Source organism: Eucalyptus grandis, chromosome 8 (genome assembly GCF_016545825.1).
Source record: "Eucalyptus grandis isolate ANBG69807.140 chromosome 8, ASM1654582v1, whole genome shotgun sequence".
Lineage (NCBI taxonomy): Eukaryota > Viridiplantae > Streptophyta > Magnoliopsida > Myrtales > Myrtaceae > Eucalyptus > Eucalyptus grandis.
The window spans coordinates 35053853-35078009 of record NC_052619.1 but is presented as its reverse complement, the minus strand read 5'-3'; positions in this window follow the sequence as shown (position 1 = coordinate 35078009).

Sequence of the window (24157 nt, the reverse complement as noted above, 5' to 3'; positions counted from 1 at the left end):
AAGTCCTCTAGGCACACGAATCACCAACTGAAAACTCCGAGGTCTCTTGGGGACTTGGGTCTAGCATTACACCACCCGGAGGGTCAGCTGTACCCTTGCCAAAAGTGACGTCTGTCACCGAAGCTGGGACCTCAAAATCTTGTAGGGGACCCACTCTGTATTAATTGAGCTTTCGGCGATACCACACTCTGAATCGATGGGGTATCCTTTGAAGTAGGCCCACATTGACCTAGACGGTGGTCCTCATGAGTTCATAGACCGAGACCCCGTGGCACCCAGGAACAGAGATATTGGTAACTTGCTTGGTGACCCTCCTAGGTTGACCAAAACGTTCCAAAGGAACCGCCATTTAAGGACCTAAAAATATTAAAGCCCACAATAGGATGAGACAATATCTTAGCAAGTTTACCCCCAAAACTCCGACTAGGAATGAAATACGCCTAGCCATACAACCACACAGCAACACAATCACAGAGACTTACCTCGTCTTAGCTCCTCCCTGCAAGTCAGCACAGTTCAAACACACAACCATATGCAGGAATCAAACGCAAACAATTGGAATGTCACCACTTTCATCTCAATAAGCACAAGGGTCCCGATTATAATTTTGACACGTCCCATACCGTGCCATATAATTTTGTCCTATAATTCGGCGCGTCAATTCCACTCAGCATGCGTTCCAATTTTTAATCACGACCACACACGAGCACGGCCTACTCGACGTTCGGCAATCTTCTGGCGTAACCAGGTATCGCCTCACCCCACTGAGTGTAGCAATGTCACTATGTCGACAGCATTCCACATAGGAGCATTGGTCCAGCTTCTACTGCAACCGGCATCCATTGATAGGGCATTCCATATAGGGGCACGTCCACTCGACTCACTTCGGGGATGGGTTCTCTTAACCAACACATAGCTAGTCAATCTCGGCCCAAGACATCGTGCATGGCACTCAAATGTCTCAATTAAAATAGTGAACCTAACCTATTTTCTTTGTATTAAAAATACACGGTAAAATAATTGTGTATGGGTACACGGTCAATTTGAACCAAAAAAACTTATGCTCTTCCTTTTAAAATCCCATGGTTTGATATGGTCTTTAAAATCATTTTCGGTGTTAAAACTTGACACTCAAAATTTTCTAATTAAATAATTAAATTTCACAATTTTCAAATAAATAACCAAAATTCAAATCACCACTCAATTTGCACAAATTAACACTCAATAAATAAACCAAGCACACAATTGTAATCAATACAAAATTCTAGTCATCGGCTATCTCGGTATAATTTTCAGAAAATATTAAATAATTAAATAAATACCAAAATTAATTAAATAATTCAATTTAAATGCAATAAATAGCAACTTAGGCCAGAAATGCTAATCTAACCACCTAAACGGGCCTAGAAAATTTTCGAACTTATCTAGATAAATAGTACGAGTACTTTAGTCCATAATCTATCCGTTCTAACAACCTAACATGCACAAACGAATAATTAAATCACTAATCTATTATAACTAACCACATAAACTCTAATTAGCCTAAACTAGTTATCCACTAAGCGTCATTAACTCCCTAAGCAGAGCTTAACAAGTAAACTCATTAGTTTAGCAATCTGGTGAGTCCATGACAATGGCGACGCAAAGGAGTGCAACAACCAAGCCCATGACGACACCAACAGAGGTTCGGAAGGGCTTGGAAAAGTCACACGAGCTCTCAGCAGGGCTGAGGGGTTCGGTTCTGTTCAAGGCCGAACCCGAGGGGACCGAGGTTGGAACGGTGGGCTGAGGCGACAAGGTGGCTAGACGGGCAAGCAAGGGCAATGGTGGTGGCGACAAATGATTGAATGACGATGTACAATGGTTGGACGAGCTCGGGATGGCAGGGGATGATGGCCTAGGCACGAACGATGGTGTAGGATGAGCGGACAGTGCACGACAAGTGAGCGAGTGGCGACAGGGGCTCCGGTGGTGGTCAACGACTAGGGGGGAAGCTTGCTTTTTTCTCTAGTTTTTGGAGCTCAAAAAGGCCAACAATGGAGAAAGGTGGGGCTCAATGAAAGAGAAGAAGGTTGTCGAAGGTTGGAGGGTCCCAATGGTCATAAATATCCCCTTTCTTGATCATTGAATGCCCCCACCACTTGGGCTATCATCCATTGCCAATTTGTAGCCCTCAATCTTGCTCAACACACTTTCCAAATGGTCCAAATGTTGAGTCCCCCATGGCCTACGAATTTTGTACATTGGCCACTCAGATTGATTTAGTTGCCCTCCAATTCTCTTTCAATTGAACCTAATTTGATGCCTATAAATTCAACCAAGAGGCCCACACTTGAATTCGCATTTTTCCTTGTCAATTTATCCAACTTGAATTCCAAAAACTGCGACAAAAAATGACCCTTTGATTTTTCCGGTCCAAAATACCTTTATTTTGAATTTTCGTCAAAAATCTCGGTTTACAGAAAAATCTTCGGAGGATGAATCAACGGTCCTAAAATGAATCGTGACATGATAGAACTTTCAATTTCTGAAATTGGATTTAAATTCGCAGTTAATTTCAACCGAGCAGGATTTTAGCGTGACTTAGCCTACTAGGTAGTTTTTAGGAATTTTTAGTGCAATTGACTCATGGTCGATTATTTTCGAGCCACATTATACATATTCGACACTTTGGCGACTCTCAATTGTCGTGAAAATCTCGAGATTTCAAATACAAACATAGGATACAGAAATGATAGAAACATCGGTCTAATGCCGATCGACAAGAATTTTGCAATTATGTGGAATCACTTATAGTTAATCACATGGTTCTATTGAATCGACCTATCTTTAGTCTCTAAGTGATTTTTAACTGTGCCGTAATGACCCTTGCAGAATAGCAAGGTCGAGCAGTTAATTCATAGTCGAATTCTCAAGTCTATTATGTTAAAATCCCTTAACGGTTTCACCAGATAGTCTAGATACCTCGTGAGTATCAACTCAGAGAATAGAACTATAGGTGTGTCGATGAAAAGCCTAACTTATTAAATTGAAAACAGAAATGGAAAATTAGGATGTCACAACTCTTCCCCTCTTATAAAAATTTCGTCCTCGAAATTTAAACTATTACAAATCTTTAAACAAAAAGGTGGGGGTAGAGTCGTCTCGTCAAAATCTTCACTTTCCTAAGTTGCTTCTTCTGTGCCATGGTATTGCTAGACCACTTTAACCATCGGGATTGCCTTGGTGCGCAGAACCTGCTCTTTTCAATCTACAATCGGAACCGGTATTTTAACGTACGACACCTTGTCGTCCACGTCTAATTCTTCAAAATTCAGTACATGGGTCAGGTCGGGTTCATGCTTCCTCAACATCGACACATGAAAGACATCATGCACTTGCGCCAACCTTGGTAGCAATGCAAGATGATATGCTAGAATCTTATTCTTTCCAGAATCTCAAAGGGACTTATGTACCTTGGACTTAGCTTTCCCTTTTTGCTGAAGCGTGAAGTATCCCTTATCAGTGATACTTTCAGAAAGACGTGCTCACCAACTTGGAATTCCAATGGCCTTCAACACTTATCTACGTAGCTTTTCTGGTAGCTTTGAGTGGTCTTTAGTCTGTCCCTGATGACGGCAATTGCATCCATTGACTACTGAACTAACTCTAGGCATGTGATCTTTCATTTTCCAACCTCATCCCAACAAATTGGCATTCTACACGCTCTGCCAAACAACCCTTCAAAAGGTGCCATCTGAATACTCTACTGGTAGCTGTTATTGTAGGCAAACTCGACAATATGAAGCTGTTCCTCCCAGCTTCCCTTGAAATTCAACACGCAAGCTCACAGCATGTCTTCAAGGGTTTGAATCATCCTCTCAAACTGGTCATCTGTTTAAGGATGATAGGTCGTACTGTATTATAGCTTCGTTCCTAAGGCGGTCTGCAAACTTTTCCAAAAGGCAGTTGTAAATCTCGGGTCTCGATCTGATGTAATCGTCACCGGCACTCCATGTAGACGAATAATCTGGCGCACGTACAATTCTACATATATGTCCAATGCAAGATCCTTTCGTACGGTAATGAAGTGAGCCGACTTCGTCAGTCTATTGACCACTACCCAAACGGAATCATTACCTCTCTAACTCCTTGATAAGTCTGTCACAAAATCCATTATGATGTGTTCCCACTTTCACTTGGGAATCTCGAGAGGTTTCAGAAATCCTCCCGGCTTACAATGATGGGCATTCACTTGCTGACATATCAAACACTTAGTGACGTGCTTGGCGATGTTCACTTTCATACAAGACCACCAATAGTGTTGATGTAAATTCGATACATTTTAGTACTGCATGGATGAATGCTGTAACTGCTACGATGAGCTTCTGACAAGATCTCTTCTTTAAGCTCTCCATCGTTAGGTACACACAATTGTCCTCTGAACCTTAGTTTTTATCTTTAGAAATCTAAAAGTCAACTTTTCTCTTATTGCTATCCTCTTGTAGGATCTTTTGAACATTTGGATCTGTCAACTAAAGCATCTTGATTCTAATTTGCACTTCCGGCTCAATTTCGAGGGTGGCCATAAGATTCAAAATGTGGCCTACCTCAAATTTGAAGACCGAATCTCAAGCTCTCTCAAGTAAAATCCATTCCTTGACCATCATTTATGTGATTGAAGACTTTCGACTCAAAGCATCTGTGACCCTATTCACCTTTTCAAAGTGATACAAGATATCATAATCATAGTCCTTCAGAAGTTCCATCCAACGGCGATATCTCATATTCAACTCCTTATGAGAGAATAGATACTTGAGACTTTGATGGTATGTGAAGATTTGGAATCTCTCTCCACACAAATAATATCTCCAAATCTTCGGAGCGAAAATGATTGTTGCGAGTTCTAAGTCATGCATCAGATAATTCAGCTCATGAGATCCTAACTGACGGGACACGTATGCAATGATTCTACCATGCTGCATTAACACGCAACCCAATCCTCTCAACGACGCATCACTATAGATCTCGTATCCTCCAAAACCAAATGGTAATGTTAACACTAGTGCAGTAGTCAACTTCTGGTTAAGCTCTTGGAAACTACGCTCACATTTATCTGTCCACACAAATTTCTCTTCCTTCTTCCGCAATTGAGTCAACGGTGAGGCTAATGCTGAAAATCCTTTCACAAACCTTCTGTCATACCTTGCTAAACCCAAAAAGTTTCTGATCTCTGTCACTGTAGTTGGTCTTGGCTAGCTGATAACTGCTTTGATCTTAGTCAAGTTCATAGAGATTCCTTCGCCTGAAATCACGTGCCCTAGGAAAGCAACACGAGTCAACCAAAACTCGCACTTGCTAAACTTAGTGTACAATTCATGATTCCTCAGTGTCTGAAGTACCATGCTCAAATGCCTTTCGTGCTCCTCAAGATTTCTCGAGTACACCAGGATATCGTCGATGAGCATAATCACAAACTAATCCAAATACTCTTTAAATACTTGGTTCATCAGATCCATAAAAGTAACTGGGGCGTTCGTCAAACCAAACGGCATTATAATGAACTAGGGGTGAGCATGGTCCGGGTTGGGCTGGTCTGCTCCCAACCCTAGGACCAACTCGCATAATGCCGGTCCTCAATTTTTGGGACCGAGGACTGACCCTATTAAGCTTGGGGCCAAGGACCGGACCGACCTAATGGGTTCGGTCCGGTTCTAAGATCAACTCGAGACCAATCAATAATTTTTTATTTTATTTTTTGTACTCCTTAAAAAAAACGATCGAGGACCGAACTCACCCGATAGGTTCGATTCGGTTTCAAGGTCAACTCAAGACCAACCAATAATTTTTTTTTCATTTTTGTACTCCTTAAAAAAGCGATTGAGGATCAAACTGACCCAATGAGTTTGGTCCAATTTTAAGGTCAACCCAAGACCAACCAATAATTTTTTATTTCATTTTTTGTACTCCTTAAAATGGCAAGCGAGGACCATACTAACCCAATGGGTTCAATGATAAGCGAGGTCAGCTAAGAAAGGCAAGCGGTGAGAATCAAGTGAGGTGAGCATCGAATGGAATGAGTATTGAATGTCGAGCGAGAAGCAACACACCAAGCAAGCATCAAGCGGCGAACGGCATGAGTGACCCAAGGTGAGCGAGGCAAGTGTCAAGTGGTGAGCGAAGAAGTTGTTTCGTTCGATTTTTGCAAATTGAAGACTAAGAAGACATATAAGACAAAAGAGAATAGATATTAGAGGATGATGTCATAAGGAACTGTTTATGCATTTTTGGACACCGTGAGGATTCCTCACAAAAACATTTTCCTCCTTCATAAATTATGATTATTGACGCCGTAAAAGATATTAAAAATATATGCTATTAAAGAACAATGTAAAATTACTTGAACTCCTCACTAAAGAGCTGTTTAATATTGTTGACATCATTTATTTTAAGATTTTCTCTATATATATAAATTATAAGTAATATATATATATATATATATATATATATATATATATATATATATATATATAAGTCAAGGTCCGTCCAAGTTGGATCGACCCGAAACTATCAGGACCGAGGACCAATCCGCATAGTGTTGGTCCAGGAATTTAAGGACCAAGGACCGACCCAATTTCCTTGGGAACCGAACCAAGATCGGCAGGGTTGGGCTGGTCTAAGGTCGGTCCAAGATCAACCCTGGACTGATGCTCACCCTTATAGTGAACTCATAATGGTCGTATCGAGTACGAAATGATGACTTTGGTATGTCTTCGTTTCTAATCCTCAGCTGATGATACCCTGTCCTCAAGTTGATTTTAGAAAATATCGACGCTCTTTGTAGCTGATCAAACAAGTCGTCAATTCTCGGGAGTGGATACTTGTTCTTAATCATCACCTAATTAAGTTGACAATAGTCGATGCACGTTTGGAAATTCTTGCACTACAGCGATGTCTTCAATCTTCAGTTCCTCAACTATCGTATCCACGACAGTCATTAAGTAACCTTGACAACCCACCTCTAACAAATGGGTTGCCTCAAGTGACGAGATTAAAGCAATCGAGGGTTCTCCTCGACTCTCAATAAACTCGAAACTTTTACCCTCTAACGGGTTAAACTGAATTGCTTTACGATAGTAGTCCATCTTAGCTCATTGCTTGGTGAGCCAGTCCATGCCAACTATTACATCAAAATCATACATGGCTAGGACTATCAAATCTATCATCCTCTCTCGCTCACCAATCACTAACTTGCAACTAGTACAACCCATAGTAGACAACACCTTATCTTTTAGCGGTGTAGATATACTAACCACAGACTCCAACATTTTAGGACTCAATTCTATCAACTTAACAAATTGTTCAGCTATAAATGAATGCATTGCACCAAGGTCAAATAAAGCATAAGTAACGTGGTCGTTCAGGGAAACAGTACCTGTAATCACATTAAGCAAGTCTTTAACCTATCCTCTAATGATGGTGTACACCCTTCCTTGTGCTGGAGGTCTATTTTGTCCACCTTGATGTGTACTCTACGGTGCGTACCCTCTAATCTAACCCATCGGCGGTGACGGTGGCGACTGTTGCTGTCCCATAGGTCTTCTGGGACAATTCCTAGCGATATGACCCTGCTGGCCATACTCATAACAATCACCCGGCCTGGAATGGCACGGGGCTAATCCATGTCGCCTTTCGCAAAAGCGATACACACCCATCTAACTCGGCACAAACTTACCTATCCCACCCTTCCTGTTCGATGGGACATGATACCTTCCTCCTGACATAGGTTTCTTCCTAAACCTATTCACATCTCTATTCGAACCAAATCGCGACCCAGATGTAGCGATTTGTTCGTTCAGATTCCTTTCTATCAATTGGGCCCGACCATATAGTTCATTATAATCCTTCAAGTCAAAAGGCACCAACGGATTCTTCAGTTCTGGTCGGTGGCCGTTTCTGAACCTCTGTGCTCTATCCTCAAGATCCTCCACTAGTCTAGGAACGTACTACGATAGCTCCGCAAACTTAGCTTCATACTGATCCACGGTTAACATGCCTTGACGAAGGTGCTGGAATTCCTCCATCTTCTACTCTCGAGTGCTATCCGAAAAGTATTTGCCATTAAAAGCTCTCAGGAAGGCGTTCCACACCGGAACCTCACCTTCAGGTACTATGCCTCTGGTGGCCCTCCACCAAGTACTCATATTACCCTGCAGCTGATATACTGCTAGGACAACCTTTTCCTCCTCATTACGCATCAGTAGTGCAAAGACTTTCTCCAGGTCTTGTATCCAGAGAGTTGCAACCTCAAGATCTCCAGCACCAGTGAACTTTGGCGGATTTAGTTTCAAGAACTGCTCCACCAACTTGTGCTTAGGCCTCTCTCTCTTAACCTACACATTCCCTAGTGGAACTTTGACAGGTACGGCTGCGATGGTAGCAACGGTAATGGTAGCAACAGCTGTAGCGGCGGTGGTAGTGGCGGTGGCTTGATTATATGCCTACTACCCTATCAATGCTCCTAACGTCTCAAGCGCCTGAATAATCCCATCGATTCTGGAATTGCTAGGGGTTGCTACCCCAACACCAACTGGAGGCAGTGATATTCTACTAGCGCTAACCTGAGCCGGCTCTCGACCATGACCCCCCTAGGTATCAATCATTGTTGACGTCCTACCCCAAGTCACAGGTCCAATGGTTCTCTTCATAGGAGTCCTTTGCTCCTGATCACTCATTACGCAAGTTCTTTACAGAAACCCGCTTTCCAATTCCACATAGAATTAGAAGCTGAGCGATCCCCACAAAACAATCTACCAAACAACTATCAATCACATGCATCAACAAAAAAAAATAGAGGTCATTCTACTAACTATCCCATAACCTATCGCACCTTATCACTCAAACTATCAACCAACTCTAATACCACTTCGGGCAGGGATGTCAAGCCCTGATCCTCGAGCGTGTGCCCATCCCTTGGTGGTCGATAAAATTTGTGATGTCCTTGAACGCGTCACCGACCCATTCATTTTATTACGTATGCGGAAGCGAATGAATATCCCTGATAACAAATAGCATAGAATAGAAAAGCAAGAAACATATTCACAATCAAAACACCTTTATAAACACTCCGGATTATATACAACACTAGTCTACAGTCAAGAGTCTACTCAAACAGAAAATCCTACAAGTCCTCTAGGCACACGAATCCCCAACTAAAAACTCCGAGATCTTTTGGGGACTTGGGTCCAGCACTACACCACCCGGAGGGTCAACTGTACCCTTACCAAAAGTGACGTCTACCACCAAAGCTGGGACCTCAAAATCCTATAGGGGACCCACTTTGTATACTAACCATAGACTCCAAATTGCTTAGCTATAAATGAATGCGTTGCACCAAGGTCAAATAAAGCATAAGCAACGTGGTCGTTCAGGGAAACAGTACCTATAACCACATCAGGCGAGTCTTTAGCATGTCCTCTAATGATGGTGTACACCCTTCCTTGTGTTGTACGTCTGTTTTGTCCACCCTGTTGTGTACTTTGCAACGCATACCCTCTAATCTAATCCATCGGCGGTGGCGGCGACAACTATTGTTGTCCCATAGATCTTCTAGGACAATTCTCGGCAATGTGGCCCTACTAGCCATACTCATAACAAACACCCGGCCTGGAATGGCAGGGGGTTGATCCATGTCGCATTCCACAAAAGTGACACACGCCCATCTGACTCAGCGCAGACTTACCTATCCCACCCTTCCTATTCGATGTGACAGGATACCTTCCTCCTGACATAGGTTTCTTCCCAAACCTATTTCCATCTCTGTTCAAACCAAATCGTGACCCATATGTAGCGACTTGTTCATTCAGATTCCTTTATTTCAATTGGGCCCGACCATATAGTTCATTATAATCCTTCAGGTCGAAAGGCACCAATGGATTCTTCAGCTCCGGTCGGAAGCCGTTTCTGAACCTCCGTGCTTTATCCTCAGGATCCTCTATTAATCTAGGAACGTATTGCGATAGCTTTGCAAACTTAGCTTCATACTGATCCCCAGTTAGCATGCCTTGACGGAGGTGCTAGAATTCCTCCATCTTCTGCTCTCGAGCACTATCCGAAAAGTATTTGCCATTAAAAGCTCTCAGGAAGGCGTTTCGCACCGGAACCTCACCTTCGAGTACTACTCTGCCTTCATGGCCCTCCACCAAGTACTCGCGTTACCCTGCAGCTGATATACTGCTAGGACAACATTTTCCTCCTCATTGCACATCATCAGTGTAATGGCTTTCTCCAGGCCTTATATCTAGAGGGTTGCAGGCTCGGGATCTCCAACGCCAATAAACTTTGGCGGGTTCAGCTTCAAAAATCGCTCCACCAACTTGTGCATGGGCCTCTCTCTCTCAACCACTACGTTCCCTGGTGGAACTTCGACAGGTACAACTGCGGTGGTAGCAATGGCAGCGGTAGCAATAGCTGTAGTGGCGGCGGCTTGATTCTAGCCTGTTGCCCTATCAGTGCTCCCAACATCTTAAGCGCCTGAACAATCCCATTGATTTTGGGATTGCCAGGAGCTGCTACCCCAGCACCAACTAAAGGCGGTGCTACTCTACTAGCGCTAGCTTGAACTGGCACTCGACCATGACCCCCTCAGGTACCGACCCTCGTCAGCGTCCTACCCTGAGTTGCAGGTCCAATGGTTCTCTTCCTAGGAATCCTTTGCTCATGATCACTCATTACGCAAGTTATTTACAGAAACCTACTTTCCAATTCCACACAAAATTAGAAGCTAAGCGATCCCCACAAAACAATCTACCAAACAACTATCAATCACATGCATCAGCAAAAAAATCAGAGGTCATTCCTACTAACTATCTCATAACCTATCGCACTTTATCACTCCAACTATCGACCAGCTTTGATACCACTTCGGTGAGGATGTCAAGCCCCAATCCTCGAGCACATGCCCATCCCTCGATGGTCAATAAAATTTGTGACGTCTCAGGACGCGTCATCGACCCATTCATTTTATTGCGCATGTGAAAGAATGAATATCCCTAACAACAAATAGTATGGGATAGAAAAGCATGAAACATATTTACAACCAAAACACCTTTATAAACACCCCGGTTTATATACAACACTAATCTATAGTCAAGAGTCTACTCAAATAGAAAAGCCTACAAGTCCTCTAAGCACACGAATCCCCAACTAAAAACTCCGAGGTCTCTTGGGGACTTGGGTCCAGCATTACACCACCCGGAGGGTCAGCTGTACCCTTGCCAAAAGCGACATCTATCACCGAAGCTAGGACCTCAAAATCATGTTGGGGACCCACTCTACATCCATTGAGCCCACGGTGATACTACGCTCTGAATTGATAGGGTACCCTTTGAGGTAGGCCCGCATCAACCTAGACGGTGGTCCTTACAAGTTCATAGACCCAGACCCTCAGGAATAGAGATATCGATAACCTACTCGGTGACCCTCCTAGGCTGACCAAAATGTTCCGGAGGAATCGCCATCTAAGGAAATGAAAATATTAAAGCCCACAATGGGGTGAGACAATGTGTAGCAAGTTCACCCCCTAAACTCCGACTAGGAAGGAAATACTGCCTAGCCGTATAGCCACATAGCCACACAATCACAAAGACTTACCTCATCTCAGCTCCTCCCTGCAGATCAGCACAGTTCAAACACACAACCATATGCAGGAATCAAACTCAAACAATTGGAACGCCACCACTTTCATCTCAATAAGCATAAGGGTCCCGATTATAGGGCCAAATCATTATGACACATCCCATACCGTGCCACACAATTTTATCCCACAATCCAGCGCGTCAATTCCACTCAGCATACATTCCAATTTTGAATTACGGCCACACATAGGCACGACTTACTCGACGTTTGGCGGTCTTCTGGTGTAACCAGGCATCGCCTCACCCCATTGAGCATGGCAATGTCACTACGTCAACGACATTCCACATAAGAGCATCGGTCAAGCATCTACTGCTACTAACATCCATTGATAAGGCATCCCATATAGGTGCATGTCCACCTGACTCAGTTTAGGGATGGGTTCTCTTAACCAACACACGATCAATCAATTTCAGCCTAAGACGCCGTGCATTGCACTCAAATGCCTCAATTAAAATAGTGAACATGGCCTATTTTCTTCGTATTAAAAATACACGGTAAAATAATTGTGTGTGGGTACACAGTCAATTTGAACATAAAAAACTTATGCTCTTCCTTTAAAATCCCACGATTTGATATAGTCTTTAAAACAATTTTCGGTATTAAAACCCGACACCCGAGATTTTCTAATTGAAGATTGAAATTTCACAATTTTGGAATAAATAACCAAAATTCCAATCACCACTCAATTTGCACAAATTAACATTCAATTAAATAAACCAAGCACACAATTGCAATCAGCACGAATTCCGGTCACCGGCTATCCCGATATAATTTTTGAAAAATATTAAATAATTAAATAAATAAATAAATACCAAAATTAATTAAATAATTCAATTTAAATGCAATAAATAGCAACTTAGGCCAGAAACGCTAATCTAACCACCTAAACGGGCCTAGAAAAATTCTGAACCTATCTAGATAAATAATACAACTACTTTAGTCCATAATCTATTCGTTCTAACCACTTAACATGCACAAACGGATAATTAAATCACTAATCCATTCTAACTAACCACCTAAACCCTAATTAGCCTAAACTAATTATCCACTAAGCGTCATTAACTCTATAAGTAGAGTTTAGCAAGTAAACTCACCGATTTAACGATATGATGAGTCCACAACAACAACGAAGAGGTGGGCAATAACCAAGCCCACAGTGACACCAACGGAGGTCTGGAAGGGTTCGAAAAAGCCACATGAAGCTTTTAGCAGGGCTAAGGGGTTCAGTTCTTTCCAAGGCCGAACCATAGGGGACCAAGGCTAGAACAGCAAGCTGAGGCAGCAAGGCAACTAAACGGCCGAGCAGGGGCAACGATGATGGCAACGGATGGTAGAATAGCGACATACGATGGCTGGACGAGCTCAAGATGGTAGGGGATGACGGCCTGGGCATGAACGACAACACGGGACAGCGGGACAAGCGGACGACATGCAATGGGCTCATAGTGGCGCGACGGGCGAGCGAGCGGCGGCAGGGGGCTCCAGCGGCAATCGACGGCTAGAGGGGAAGCTTGCTCTATTTTTCTTTGGTTTTTGGAGCTCAAAAAGGCCAACAACAGAGAAAGTCGGGGCTCGATGAAGGAGAAGAAGGCTACTGAAGGTTGGAGGGTCCTAATGACCATAAATATCCCCTTTCTTGATCATTGCATACACCCACCACTTGGGCTGTCATCCATGGCCAATTTGCAGCCCTCAATCTTCCTCAACACACTTCCCAAATGGTCCAAAATGTTGAATCCCCCATGGCCTACGAATTTTGTACTTTGGCCACTCAAATTGATTCAATTCCCCTCCAATTCTCCCTCAATTGAACCTAATGTGATGCCCATAAATTCAACCAAGATGCCCACACTTGAATTCACATTTTTCCTCGTCAATTTATCTAACTTGAATCCTAAAAATGCAACAAAAAATGGCCCTCTAATTTTCTCGGTCCAAAATATCCTTACTTTGAATTTTCGCAAAAAATCTCAGTTCGCAGAAAAATCTTCGAAGGAATCAACGGTCCTAAAATGAATCTTGACATGACAAAACTTTCAATTTTTGAAATTGAGTTTAAATTTCCAGTTAATTTCAACCAGGCGCGATTTTAGCATGACTAGTATATCGAGTAGCTTTTAAGAATTTTTAATGCAATTGACTTGTGATCGATTATTTTCGAACCACATTGTGCATCTTCGACACATTGGCGACTCTCAGTTGTCGTGAAAATCTTGAGATTTCAAATATGGACACAGTGTATAGAAATGACAAAAAAATCGGTCTAGTGCTAATCGACAAGAATTTTGCAATTAGGTGGAATCACTCACACTTAATCATATGGCTTTGTCGAATCGACCTATCTCCGGTCTCTAAGCGATTTTTAATTGTGCCATAATGACATTTGCAGATTAGCACGGTCAAGCAGTCGATTCCTAGTCAATTTCTCAAGTCTATTGCATTAAAATCCCTTAACGGCTTCACTAGATAGTCTAGTTATCTCATGAGTGATACTATAGACGTGTCGATGAAAAGCCCAACTTATTAAATTGAAAACAGAACTGGAAAATCAAGATATCACAAATATTTTACACATGAGGTGCATAACTTGACCAAGGTATGTAATTATATGGCACATACTCAAAAAGTGATTAGGGATGTGAGTAGTTCTCCCATGAGAACTATAACATCAATCTTGCATTGAGAGTGAAGTAACATTTATAAGGGTTTGGTCCATTTTAATGTCGCCACTAAGTGAGTTCCACTTGCCTCATGTTAGTAATCGCCACAAAGCTAAAAAAAAAAAAAAAAAAAAAAAATGATAGGAGAAGAAGATCTTTCTTTCTCATGTGATTTTAACATTGATACTCCTAAAAAAAGATCGTGCAAATGCCGATAATCTTTCCAAGTGTTTGAAAAAGTTCTATGATGCACCAATGAAATGATTATTTTTAGGGGTTAGCTTGTCTATATAGATTTTTGAAAGAAGTGGCAAGGCTTTAGATCCTAGGGTTTAATCTATGAGTGCAAAAATGAAATATAAGTTTGACAATTGTTATGAGGATTGATAAATTAAATATGACGGTGTTGATTGTGATAAGGTTGGATCCTAGAAAAAAATTGAATTTATGAGATATTGTTATAGACTAATTCATGATAATGTGACGAACACATGGGAGCATTCATTCAACTTGTGAGTGCTATTGATCATAGTTGAAATCCCGATGGCAATGAAGGTTACAAAAATGGTGATTCTGATTTTCATTTCGAAAAGCCATTTGAAGGCTTATTAATGAGGAGAAATGAGTGTCCACAGGCACTAAGCTCAATTGCTGTCTTTAAGCTGAATACGAAGATATTAGTAATCTTAATATTTTGATGTGGTGGAAGATTATTGGCCAAAAGTTTAAAAACCTTGATGGCTTGGGATATTTTGTTTATTCTTATAACTACCATTACTTCATAGTTGACTTTCAGGACATTGAGTCATGCGCTTGAAATTTTTCGAAGTTCTTGGACTTCTAGAAATGTGGAAGCTTTCATTTGCACTCAAGATTGATTGAGAGCCATTTCCCTACCAACTAATGTTGACGAATGCATCGAGAATGTAAAAAAAGTCTTATTTGGTAAGTCATGAATATATATTTCCATCTTATAATTCTTTTGTCTATTTAACGTAGAGATTATTAACGAGAGATAGAGTTTTTAAGTTGAAGTGGAAGGAATATATATGGTGAGGTTTTCTATTGATTCTTTGAGTTTTGTTTTTAGTAATTCTAATCTAAAGTAAATGTTGAGTGACAATATCCATTTGTTATTTTTTTTGTTTTCATGTAGTTAGAAACAAAAGTGGTCTTTTTCTAAATTGGAGATGGCATGTGGATCCTTTGTAAACTTAGTTTGTGACATCCAGGAATTCCTACATTAGTTAATATGTAGGAAATGAAGCAATAAATGTCACAAGTAGAAATTTTTATTTGAATTGATAATGTTGTAGTAAGTGGGGGATTCACATTGTATCTTTCATGTTTATAGATTTTGGAAAGTGATTCAATTATCACTAAATTATTAAAAATTTGGCCTTAGATTTGTTATTTAAAGTGATGGTGAAATGTGTAATGCCACGTTGGTTGTCAACAGAGATTGATATACATCTAGTTTACGTATTGGTTGAGTGGTAGGTTGAAAATTTACCGAGTCAATTCCTTCTTAGCATTCGGTGATTTTTACTACACATTTTAGTGGGTTTAAATTTAATTTTTTTTTTTTACTTATGAACATTTAACACAAATATTGATTTTCTTATTTACATACTGATTTTCTAGATATCTTGGCATGTAACCAAGATATCTACTTTAGAACTGTATGGTTGAGCCATTTTCAATTTCTGATTTGAACACTTCTCATTCGATTTCAACCTAGTATTTTTAACCCAATATTATCATTGCTTTTATTCTTAGTTAAACATTCTTAGTCCTTTTGAAACAACCCATGATAGTCTTCCAAATACATTCCTCCTCTTGATCGTATGAAGCCGTTTCAAGTATTCAATATCTAAATAGAGAGATTTAACTCATTCTTACAAGGAAAAGGAGAGAGGTCCATGTCATTTTCCCTTCTCTTCATCTCACTCTTTTGAAGAAAAATTGAAGGTTCTACATTTGTATTTCAATAGCTTCCAAATTGATATTTCAAGCATTCACAAAGAGGATTGTTGTATTTCCCCCTTATCTTATCAAACTAGTTTTATTGATTACAAATATTCGAGAGTTGTTAATTTATGTTCTTGATTATTTTGATTTGAAGGTATTTAAAACTTTAGTTTGTTCAAGTCATTTTCAAGGTTAGTAAAAACTCTATGGACCAAGCTAGAATAATTTACTTAATACTCTTGACTTGGTTGTTTGATGGTTGTTAATTTTAATTTGAACTTTGATGTTAAGTGTGAGAAAGCTATAATGATTAAGAGTTAAATCGTTGTGTTCATTTGACTTAGTTCAACAAGTTTCTACATGGTGGGGGTTGTGATTAATTGACCTCAATGAGATTCGATAGTATAAAAGTGGAAATGGTGAAATTAAACTAGAAAGTGACATTTGTGTCATTTTTGTAATTTGACTAAGTTACCAATTTGCTAGCTAAGTATTGTTGATTAATCACGTTGTCAATTATTTGGGTTGTTGACGCTCACGTGATCAATTCTTTGAGCTATTGATATCCTTGTTGTGCATGTTGTTGATTCATTGAAATGATCCATTTTTTAGTTGACTTGTCAATCGAGACCAAGTGGTCGATGTACAAGATGATGATCAATAGGTTGTGTATTCTTTGAGTTATCAATTTATAACCTATCGACTTTTTGATGCATCTATCCATCTTTGATTATGTTATCATGGTTTACATGGGAAATAGAAAGAGGTAAGGGTGTTATTACTATTTATGTAAGTAATGTATGGAAAGACATGCGGATTATATTTCGGTAATGTTGTACAAGATGATTATTGATAGGTTGTGTATTCTTTATGTTATCGATTTATAACTTATCAACTTTTTGACGCATCTATCAATCTTTGATTATGTTATCATGGCTCACATGGGAAATAGAAATAGATAAGGGTGTTATTTCTATATATGTAAGTGATGTATAGAAAGACATGGGGATTGTATTTCGGTAATGTTTTGAATATGATGATATCATGTACCCAATTTTGAAATTGAGAATGGCTATGTTAGAAATAATACATGGGTGTTGAATTCATTATTGATGTAAGGAAGATAACAAGAATTGAGTGTTGTTATATGCACTACTGTTATGTGATTATATACAAAAAGTATAATGCTATGTTTTTGTCCTTCATGTCTTAGTAGCAACGATGTGTCAAAGTTGAGATGCCTCAAGAGTCAAGATGTCTCATGAATTGGGATGCCTTGAAGTGGAGATACCTTATTTTTCCGGATGCCTTGTGTGTCAAGATGGCTCAAGAGTGTTTGAAATGAGACAATATGGAAAAGAAGAAGAAGAAGAAGATGATGAAGATGATATACGCTTGTGCCTACTAACTTGTAAATTAGAGGTAGTTGTGCATTGCCATCCACTTGCAATGAAGTGAATAATCTTCTACAACATGGTTCATCAACTTTTCATTGGCATATGGAATAGGAAGAATTGTACATTTATTCTTTCAATTGCCTTCTATAGTTATTTGGTACTTGTCTTGATAAAACATTGATTTTTGGATACCAAAATGAGTAGTAAGATGATCTCTTACCTTAAACTTAGAGATATCTTTTATTTGGCTCCCCACCCCCCCCCTTTATTTTTCAAATTTATTGGAGGGATCACTCTCCACTATTGCATTTTGGAGTTCCCCTAGATTTTGACTACAAATATCAAAACGTGTTAATACCTGAATTAGCGGTAATCTATACTAAGTGTAGTTTGGTGACATGGATTGACATTGGTGTACCAAGGTGGATCCCTCATCAATTTGTTGCCCAGTACTTCAACGACGATGTGGAGTTGGTTGGACCATTTAAGGGCTTCGGTCCTTGTGGTTTTGACGATGACGGCACATCGATGGTGAAGTTGTTGATTTGTGGTATGGTAGCACGACTTTGTGTAGGCAAGTTTTGGGCATAGGAACATGGGGAAGTATTGACAAGATCCGATCTTCTTTCCAGAGTTATTGCAGTGTAATTTTTATTTTTTTATACTTGTATCAATAATTGGAAGAGGGAACCACCGCCCGCGGTGGAAGAGTTGGTTAGGGCTTATTACCCCAAACGCAGGGGGAAGGGTTCGAAATTTTTTTTTTTTTTTCCCTACTTGTATCAAAAAAAAATAATAATAATAATTGGAAGAGGGAAGATAATTGGAAAGATGCATATGTAAATTATCCACACTCGCCACATTGTCTTTCTCGTGTGGAGTGAAATTTTGTGCTTTTGCATATTTATAATAATTATGAGTAATAATAAGAAAAGACATATGTCGTGTGTAATGTTTTGGGGTGCCCCCACAGTTGGTTATGGATTCAAAGCTTGAGTTTCAAGCCATTTTGCCTGCTCTTGTGAACTCATTGCGAACTCTTTTTCCCATGTGTAGACTACGAATGCATTTGAAATTGACTCAGCTTATTTTATCCAACACTTTAGTTGATATTGTAGTTTTGCATTTGTGAAGCATTGATTTTTTGTTCATGTTAACCAATATATAGCCTGGAGAGGATGCTGAACATGCCATGTAGTTGCCAGTTGGTTTCATTATGGTGAGAATGCGCTTGTTTTCAAGTGTGCTTGACAAGTTCCTAGAAAATACTTGAGTTAGATGTGCTTGCTCTAAAATTGTTAGAAAGTGTGGGTTCAATATGCATTGTGATACTAATTCATATCCCCAGAATCCCAAATGCTAGATGGAAGATGATCCTCAATAAATTCAAATACAATATGATGCCTTTATTTGAATATTCCAAGTAAGTCAAATTTTTCAGTCTAAGAAGAGCATATAACTCGGTCATTATGTCCATTGTTAATTATAATGGCAATGTTCAGATTTTTATCATAACGACCAATGGTGTACTTAAACAATTCCATATCCAACATACCCCATCACATGCACTGTGCAAGTACTATATTTATAAAATAACCCCCCCCAAAAAAAAAAAGGATTCCATTGGTTTCAGGGTAAATATGATCGGTTTTCCCATCACATATTAGGAGTAAACCCTAACTGATCTAGCATTTCCATTCCCGAGTGAAAACTAACCCACCTTGAACTGATCACCCCTAACTCTTTTAATAGTGATATATTATGGTGTTAAGTGTTATTAAGTGGGTTAATAAGTTAGATTAATTAAGTGAAATCAAACAGGTTCAAAATAACTATTTTTGAAGTTGTAGGGGCAATTTGTATTCTCTCCAAGTTAGGGGACTAATCTACAAATATTGGAAATTCAAGGGGCTGTTCATAGTAGTAGAAATCTCACAATAATAGGTAATTAAGTTATTTTAAAAGAATTATTCATTAATCTAGACAATTTATCTCATGCTAATAGATGGTGAAGTTATTTTTCAAAATTATTCCTCAATTTGTATACTCACATGTGTATATCGATGGACTACAATATGGTATTTGCATCTCATGAGATTTCCGCGTTCATCTGTGTGTATTTGAGTTTGAGTGTTAAAGTGTATTTAACTCATGACATTTACTTTATGGCACATGTGATTACAATCTATATATAGGACATGCGATTTATGTCTTTAATGATTTGAAATAGTAAATTTGAAAAAAAAAAAACTTTAAGTGACTACTTGTAGTTATGAAGAATTTGAATAGACAGTTGTTTATTTTCTCTTGTCTAACCTATTCTATTCTATATCTATTTTACAAACCACTCCGTGTGCTATTTGCTATATAAAGGTTGCGAAATCCTACTCCTTCGTTCACGTCTCCCCATATTTCCAAGTGACAAGAGTGATTACTAGGACAACTCTCAATGATTTTTGAATAGGGAGTTTTCTTTTTGGTCAAAAAGAATAGGGAGTTGAAGATGTGGATTTTTATATATTTATGAGTTTTTGCTATGAGGGGTGATTAGAAGATGCAATGATTAATATGTCATATTTGGATTGGATTACAAGTACTTGAACCACATACGATACATCTTTTACTTCTTGACTTATTGAAATATTCCATTATGAATAGTAAATTATATGTACCATACTATAGCAAAATGATGATTGACATTTTTGTATTATAGTGATTCCTTTAAGTGATATGTGATAACCCGGTTGTTGTAAGTATGTTGTTGTCCTCCTAGGTCAATTGGTAATGCCATGCCCCGATCCTCGAAGCATGCGCTCATCCCTCATTGGTCAATTAAAAAGTGACATCTCAGGACGTATTGCCGATCCATTCATATTAATACGTATGCGGAAGCATATAAATAATTCCTAGACAATAAAATAATAGGATAGGAAAGTAGGACCACAAATTTTGAACCTGAAACAACTGTACATATATACATTGCACACCATAATGTATATAGTACGATACAAACTATTAAAGTCAGGTTCTACTCAAGCTAGTTCAAAAACAAAGTCTACAAACAAGGGTGGGGGTTTCCGATCTACTCCGGCTCATCATCATCCTCGATCTTTCCTTCTTTCATGCTCCAACTGGAGTCTTTAGCAGATTGCACTAGGGACTTTGGTACTACAAGAGCCAAGTCTACTGCATCTACTATCGAACCTTAAGGAGGATCAGCTGTGTCCTTCCTAAAAGCGACCTCCGGGATATACAAAAGAATCTCGGATTTTGAAATAAGACCCTTTCTCTGGCCATATTGAGCATGGCGGTACCACGACCTGTATCGATGGGGCACCTTATGGGTGAGACTCACATTAACCCAAATCGTGGACTTCACTAGCTCATAGGTCCAGCCCCTAGGGCTCCCAAGCAACGGAAAATAAGATGATTGCTCCGTAATCCTTTTAGGTCATCCAAAATACTCAGAAGCTGCCATCTAAGGACCTGAAATGTTATTTCACAACGGGATGAGACAACGTCTCAGTGAGTTCTACCCCTTAAGATCCAACTAGGAAGAAAATATGCCATAAGGGCTGCCTAAGCACAACATGAGTTAGAGGACTTACCTTGGCCTCATCATTTCACAAATCACTTTATCCAACCAGGTCGAATCATCGATCGATCGATCGACAATTACATGTCATCGAGACTATCGCACGGTCATTTCGATTATTCATTCTCAACTCTTAGTCACAGCCCAACGGGCACAACCTAGATTAAGTGGTAATCACAACCCCATAAGCATAATTTAGGTTAAATGATCATCGCAGCCCCATTGGCATAATTTAGGTTAAGTGGTCATCATGGCCCCACTGGCATAATTTCTACTGGCATAATTTAGGTTTAGTGGTCATCATGGCCCCATTGGCATAATTTAGGTTAAGTGGTCATCACGGCCCCACTGGCATAATCATACTTCGGTGGTCTTCTTGATCTAACTCATAGTCTCACACGGCAATTTTCCAATCAATTACCAAAGTTGTCCCTTTTTTGGAATAATAACCCATAATCACTACTCATACTCAAATCGCATAATCTGGTATTCAATTAAATAAACATAAATCACCACTGCAATCAGTATGAAATTCCGGTCACCGGCTATCCCAATTTAGTTTCTAGAAAATAAATAAATAATTATATAATTATGAAAGTTAATTAAATAATGTCAATAAATACAAAAAATGCATACTTAGGCCCGTAAAGCCTAATTATATGCCGGAACGGGTCCGGAAAAATTTTAAGACTCGTTAAATAAATATTATAGCCTATCTACTTGATAATTACACAAAACTAACCACCTAACATGCATCGGTAATTAACTAATTCACTAAACCGTTCTAATTATCCACTAAACCAATCTTAGTCTAAACTAATCAACCATTAAGTGTCATTAACCTACTAAGCGAGGATTAGTGAGTTAAACTCACTTGATTAATGAACCGCTCAGTTCGAAACAATGGGGGCGCGACGAGGCTCAACTATCTCCAAAGCGGGCTTGGCTTTTGGGGTTGGGAAGCAAGTCAAAATGAGCCTAAGCCATTATTGGAAACCCACTGGTTCGGGTTCTATTCGGTGTTGGCTTAGGTGGCTTTGATGGTTGATTGGGTAAGACAAGGCTGATGGAGGAGGCGGACGGGTTGCAGCAGCTCCACGGTGGCTTGGCAAGTGGCGGAGTGGCTTTGGCGACGACCAGGACGCTGCAACCGACTCGGAAAATGTCCTAGGCACCACGCCTGGGCGGAACAATGGCCAGGGAACGACGAAGGCACGTGCGGCAAGGCGAGGTGATTGCAGAGTACGACAAGCGCGAGGACGGCGATGTGCAACGGTTCTTGGCAGGCGGACGGCTGCTCAGTGGCTTCTTCTGGACTGCTGGGTGTTCGAACAACAAGAAGAGAGGGGGAAAGAGGGGCTGTCGACCGGCTTGGGGGAGGGAAGAAAAGAGAGGAGACAAGAGGGGCCACCAAAGGCCTTATCCTCATCTCTTGGTCCCCTTGGAGGCTCCACACAACCCAGCCTGGCTTGCACCACCAATTTTGGACCAATAAATCTCTTCTAGAAGCATTTGAAGAGGTCCATAAGTTACAGCCATTGGGGTGCTATGAATTTCAAATGTTTTCCCTCCAATTAGACTTCAAAAACTTCTTAAATCAACATAAATTGGCCTCTATAAAATCATCGAATACTTCAATGATCTAATTGATATTTTTTCTCATCAATTGATCCCACTTACATCCCAATTGTGCGATAAAAAACAATAAATTGACATTTTCTGGACAAAAACGATCCTATGATGACTTTTTTCCCAAAAAGTCTCGATTTGTAGAAAAATCTTCGGATATTGAGTCGATGTTCCTAAAATGATTTGTGACATGACAAAACTTTCAATTTCTGAAATTGGATTCAAATTTGCAGTTAATTTCAATCTGGCGCGATTTTAGTGTGACTTAAGCTATCGGGTAACTTTCAGAAATTTTTAGTGCAAATAACCCGTGGTCGATATTCTTCAAACGATAATGAACTCACTTAACACATTGGCGACTCTCGGTTGCCGTAAAAATCTTGAGAATTCAAATACGAACACAGGGTATCAAAATGATAGAAAAATCAGTTTAGTACCGGTCGATGAGAATTTTCCAATTTAGTGAAATCACCCATGTTTAGCCACACATCTCAGTCGAATCGACGTATCTCTGATCTCTAATCGATTTTTAATTGTACCGTAATGTATTCTAAAGATGAGCACGATCAACTTGCCGATACCTAATCGAATTTTCAGGTCTATTGCGTTAAAATTTCTTAATGGTTTCCCCAAATAGTCTAGTTATATCGAAAATGATCAGCTCTGAAAACAGTACTATATGCGCGTTGATGAAAAGCCCGATGTATTTAATTGAAAGTAGAACTGAAAAATTCATGATGTCACAAGTAAAATGAGGTCAATTGGTAAAATGATCTCCTACTCTAAAGTTAGAGAGTTTATTTACTAAGCTTAGGCTCACTTCAAAATATTCAAGTTCGAAATTTAGTGGCCTTTAGATTAGCGTTTTCGAATATCTCTTTGATGACCGGATTAAAGTATTCAGTGAAATTAGAGGTGCGTATATTTTCTACTGGGAGTTTTGATTATATATATAATTGTGTACATTTGAGACTGAGCTATCTCTCATTGGAGGCTACTATTAACATAAAAAAAAAAAAAAAGAATCAATACAAGTTAAATAGGTCGATTTTGATTATAATCGCGTATAACACGTGTTAGTGCATCATGAAAGCATATTCTTGCAGGTTAATATCATGAAAACCCTAAATTAGTATATTTGTGGCAAACTTATCTTTCGTTTATTTTCAATAAATTATATTAATATTATGAAAAATCATAAACTAAATTATCTATAGTGAATAATGGGT